Source organism: Carcharhinus amblyrhynchos, chromosome 3, assembly GCF_965287045.1.
Source record: "Carcharhinus amblyrhynchos chromosome 3, sCarAmb.v2.hapA, whole genome shotgun sequence".
In the NCBI taxonomy this organism is placed as follows: Eukaryota; Metazoa; Chordata; class Chondrichthyes; order Carcharhiniformes; family Carcharhinidae; genus Carcharhinus; species Carcharhinus amblyrhynchos.
This window is the reverse complement of record NC_137326.1, coordinates 131,964,453-131,969,926: the sequence shown is the minus strand read 5'-3', so window position 1 is coordinate 131,969,926 and position 5,474 is coordinate 131,964,453. Positions and strand designations below refer to the sequence as shown.

The window sequence follows — 5,474 nt, the reverse complement described above, 5'->3', positions numbered from 1 at the left end:
GTGTGGAATATCAGTTTCTTCCTATGTACTCTATTGCAGAACAATCCCAACCTTTCTAGCCTTTTCCAACACCCCTGAAAACGTTTCAGGGATTTCTTGGGATTTTTACGCTATTTTGTCTATGTTGAACTTCAGTGGTCAGCACTGCTGCCTCACAGTGCCAGGGACCCAGCTTGGATCACTGTCTGTGGAGTCTGCATGTTCTCCCCGTGTCTGCGTGGGTTTCCTCTGGGTGCTCCAGTTTCCCCCCACAGTCCAAAAGGCTGCTTAGGTGCATTGGTGGTGCTAAATTCTCTCCATTTCTTAATCATTGCCTTTATAATCCATTTTTTTCTTTCTTTCAGCTGACTGTCTCTATGAAACAAGCATTTATGAAGATTGATTGATTTAACTTTTCCCAACTCTGCTCACCTGAAAAGGGAAAATAAGGAAGGAACATAACAATGTGAAATTTTATGCTTCTCGAACTCAGTTTTCTAATTGTTTCCTTTCTAACAAAAGGTCTAGACTCAAAATGTTAGTTCTGTTCTGTCTCCACAAATGATGTGAGACCTGCTGAGATTTTCCAGCATTTCCTGTTTTTGTTTCAGATTACATCTTTCGCAATAATTTGATTTTACATTAAATTGTTTCCCATTTGGGTTGGGTACATTGGTTGATTTTAAAGGAATATATCCCTGAGCTCCAGCTTCCTGCAGCAAGGTTGGTGGGTACTCAGGGTGGACATTTGTTGAAACTCATAGTGAAATTGAGGGAGAAGTTGCTACTTGCATAGGGGTAACAGTAGTAGACTGCTGAAACGGTTATCACAGAATCCATAGAATCACAGAGTGCCTACAGTGCAGAAGGAGGCTATTCAGCCCATCGAGTCTGCACCGACCACAATCCCACCTAGACCCTATCCCTGTAACCCCACATGTTTACCCTGCAAATCCCCCTGACACTAAGGGTCAACTTAGCATGGCCAATCAAACTAATCCGCATATCTTTGGAGTGTGGAAGGAAACCAGAGCACCTGGAGGAAAGCCAAGCAGACACAGGGAGAGTGTTCAAACTCCACACAATGACCCAAGGCTGGAATTGAACCCAGATCCCTGGTGCTGTGAGGCAGCTTTGCTAACCACTGTGCCACCCTACCGCATTTCACCCTGGTCACAAGTTAGTGGATAACATATGCACATTTTGTGTCACCAAATTCGACATGTTGTTTGTGACAGTGTTTGTGTCAGTGTGAGCCACATTGTTAACACTCGGTCAAATCTTTTTCAGAAAAAGTCGAGAGATCCATGTTGAATTTTCAGCCTTTCTGATCGAGTTCTGTGTTGGAAATATCTTGCAGCAGTTTGCACCCTGGGCTATCAACACTCAGAGCATTGAACTCGTACTCAAATATAACCCTCCAAAATTGGAAGGGGAACAGAAAGACTGCTTGCGGCTGTTCTGCATCAAATAAAGGCCTGGAAAAATCTCCAACGCAGACAATTCAGAGCTAGTTAAGGGTTAGCTCAGCGATTCAACCAACCATGTTCAGGAAGAATCTTCAGTGGTCCGGGACATTGACACTTCCTGCAGGAATTTGCAGCCAGAACCACAAAGCACATTGTGTGAGTCATCAGATGGAACAGGAATAAAAGAAATAGTTTGGATTGTTATGAACTGGCAAAGCCTTTACTTGTGGCATGGTGACGCAGTAGTTAGCCCTGCTGCCTCACAGCGCCAGGCATCCGGGTTCGATTCCCGGCTTGGGTTATTGTGTGCGTGGAGTCTGCATGTTCTTCCAGTATCTGCCTAGGTTTCCTTCAGGCGCTCCGCTTTCCTCCCACAAGTCCGAAAGATGGTTAGGTGCTTTGGCCCATGCTAAATTCCCCAGGGTAACACCTGGGAAGCTGATCAGGAATCCACCAGAACAGTCAAATCCAAAAGTAACAATCAAGGGGAAGATGATGGGAAATGCTCTGGAGATGGCAAAGTGGGCAACGCGATGGCACAGTGGTTAACACTGCTGCCTCACAGCACCAGGGATGCAGAGTCTGCACATTCTTCCCGTGACTGTGTGGGTTTCCTCCGGGTGCTCCAGTTTCCTCCACTGTCCGAAAGGTGTGCTGGTTAGGTGCATTGGCCATGCTAAATTCTCCTTCAGCGTAGCTGAACAGGTGTCAGAGTGTGGTGACAAGGGGATTTTCACAGTAACTTCATTGCAGTGTCAATGTAAGCCCACTTGTGACACTAATAACTTTAAAACTTTCTTTCAGAATCGATGCAGACTCTATGGGCTCCACTACTCCATTCTGCGAGCTGTATGTCTTTTTTTCTGTTGATTTTGCTGGACAAAATAAACTTCAGGACACAAATGTAAAGTGCAAACATCCCTTCCCAGCGATGTATGGGATAAATCTTGAAAGATATTGATAGCATGAATGAGGAGGGACTATTTTGTCCATTTGCTCATGAGATGCAGTTCTCTCTGGCAAGGTGAGAATTTATTGCCCATCACTAATAGTCCTTCAGGAGATGTTTGTGTGTCTCCATCTTAAACTCAGCTGAGTCACTTGCTGATCCATTTCAGAGCCAACCATGTTGCTGTGATCCTGGAGTCACAAACAACCATAAGACATAGGAGCAGAAGTAGGCCATTTGGCCCATCGAGTCTGCACTACCATTTAATGTGATCATGGCTGATCTGATATGATATCCTCAACTGCACTTTCCAATCTTATCCCCATAACCCTTGATTCCCTTACTGATTATAAATCTGCCTATCTCAGCCTTGAACATATTTAACACAGCCTCTAAAGCCCTCTGCAGTATAAAATTCCACAGATTCATCATTCTCCAAGAGAAGAAATTCCTTCTCATCTCTGTCTTGCATGGGCAACCATTACTCTGAGATTATGCACTCTGGTCCTACACTCTTCCACAAGAAAAAATAACCTCTCAGCATCTACCCTGTCAAGCCCACTGTAGTCCTGTGTCCCAATAAGGTCGCCTCTCATTCTTCTAAACTCCTGTGAGTACAGACCCAACCTACCTAACCTCTCCTCATGAAAAAAATCCCTCCATACCCAGGATCAAACTTGTGAACTTTTTCTGGATTGCTCCCAAAGCCAACATATCTTACCTCAGATAAGGGAACCAAAATTGTTCATAGTATTTCAAGCTATGATCTAATTCATGCCTTATAAAGTTTTAGTAAGACTTCCCTATTTTCAAACTCCATTCCCTTTGAAACAAAGACCAACATTCCATTTGTCTTCCCTATTACCTGCTGAACTTGCATGCTAGTTTTTTGTAATGTGTGCTCAAGGACTCCAGATCCCTCTGTACTGCGGTTTTCTGCAGTCTTTCACCATTGAAATAATTTCCAGCTCCTTTATTCTTCTTACCAAAGTGCGCAACCTCACATTTTCCTCCATTATATTCCATTTGCCAAGTTTTTGCCCACTCACTTAGCCTGTCTATATCTCTTTGTACAGTCTTTGTGTCATCCTCACCACTTGCCTTCCCATTGTCTGTATAGCGTGTAAGAAACAGTACCTTTTACTGCATGTTAATACGTGTGACAATGATAAATCAAATCAAATCAAACCCATTTAATTTTGTGTCATCTGCAAACTTGGCAATAGTGCATTCACTTCCCTCATCCAATATTCCCTCATTAATATATATTGTAAATAATTCTGGCCCCAGTATTGACCTCTGCAACACTCCACTAGTTACAGGTTGCCATTCTGAAATTGTTCTCTGAGGATTTACACTTCCTCTTATGCCAGGTTCAATATAACGAATAAATATCTTTGTACAGTCTCTCTTTTTTCACACCTACCACTGACCTATTTTCCGCCATCTGCCCTCCCCCCTTTCCCCAAAGCACTTTAAAATCCTTTATGTTTCACCCTTTCTTTAGAACAATTATATGGACTCGCAAAGTTAACCCTGTTTCTCTCTCCACAGATGCTGCCAGATCCTACTATACTCTTTATCCACCTATGACTGTGTGGCCAAATTCCCCTTCAATTTGATTTTCAAGTTTGTTGACAACACCACCATCGTGGGTATATCTCAATTACTGAGAGGACTGAGTACAGGAGTGAGATAGAGAATCTGGTGGACTGGTGTGTGGCAGCAATAATCTTTCCCTCAATGTCAACTAAATAATGGAGATTGTCATCAACTTCAGGAGGTGTAAAGGAGAACATGTCGCTGTCTACATCAACGGGGATGAAGTAAAAACAATACTTTTCACTGTGTAACAATACATGTGACAATAATAAATCAAATCTAACCTAATCAAAAGACTGCAATAAACTACAAAGAGTCGTCAATGAAGCCCAGTCCATCACTCAAACCAGCTGCCCATCCATTGACACTGTCTACACTTCCTGCTGCCTCGGAAAAGCAGCCGGCATAATCAAGGACCCCACACACCCCAGGCATTCTTACTTACACCTTCTCGCATCAGGAAAAAGACACAAAAGTCTGAGGACACATACCCAACTGACTCAAAAACATCTTCTTTCCTGCTGCCATCAGACTTTTGAATGGGCCTACTTCACATTAAGTTGATCTTTCTCTACACTCTAGCTATAACTGTAACATTCTGCACTCCTTTCCTTCTCTATGCTTTGTCTGTATAGCACACAAGAAACAATATTTTCACTGTATGCTAATACATGTGACAATAATAAATCAAACCAAACCATGCATTTACCCTGCTAGGCCCCCTGACGCTAAGGGGTAATTTAGTACGGCCAATCAACCTAACTTGCACATCTCTGGACTGTGGGAGGAACCACATTTGGGGACATCGCAGGCGTCAGCACACCCAGAGTGCAATGGGATAGCCTCGTCCTGGGCGAACCACCTGCTTGATCATGGTTTCACCCCTGCCAGTTAAGTCCAAAGCCGGCATCTCCACATCTGTGGGAGGAAACCAGACCACCCAGAGGAAAACCATGCAGGCATGGGAAGAATGTGCAAACTCCACTGAGTTTGCACATTGAACCCGGCCAGTAGTGAGGCAACTGAGCTAAACATTGTGCCATCGTGCCACCCATGATGATTAAAAGAGCTGGTGAGGTAGCTAGAGAGAAATCATTTCCTCTGTTGAGAGAGTCTAGAATAAAAGAAACTTAACCTTAACATTGAAGCTCGGTCATTAAAAGTGAAATCAGAGGAAGGGCATTGGACAATTTTTTTATTTATTCATTGGTGGAGGTAAGTTCAATTGCGGAATTCAAGACAACATTAGATGATTGTTTGAATAGAAACAATGTCCAGAGGGTTAGGGTTATTGGTGTAACAAATTGTCCTTAAATTAGTCTTCCCTCAATCTTCCCCAATAGGTGTAGACAAAGGTCATGGGTAGAGGAGGGCACTCATAATGTTGAAATGGCGGCGCGGGCTCGTTGGGCCGAATGGCCTGTTTCCCGTGCTGTTTTGTTCTTTGTTCTTTGGACAAGGAAAAGGCAGGGGAA

At 43.5% G+C, this 5,474-nt stretch overlaps 1 non-coding gene across 1 annotated transcript; it reads right to left on the bottom strand.

Annotated features, from left to right (window-relative positions):
- Nucleotides 1-4,738: 4,738 nt before the first annotated feature.
- Nucleotides 4,739-4,898, bottom strand: LOC145341658 (U1 spliceosomal RNA). The gene has a single exon (XR_013886420.1). It is a non-coding gene; the product is annotated as a U1 spliceosomal RNA (small nuclear RNA).
- Between the last annotated feature and the right edge of the window lie 576 nt (nt 4,899-5,474).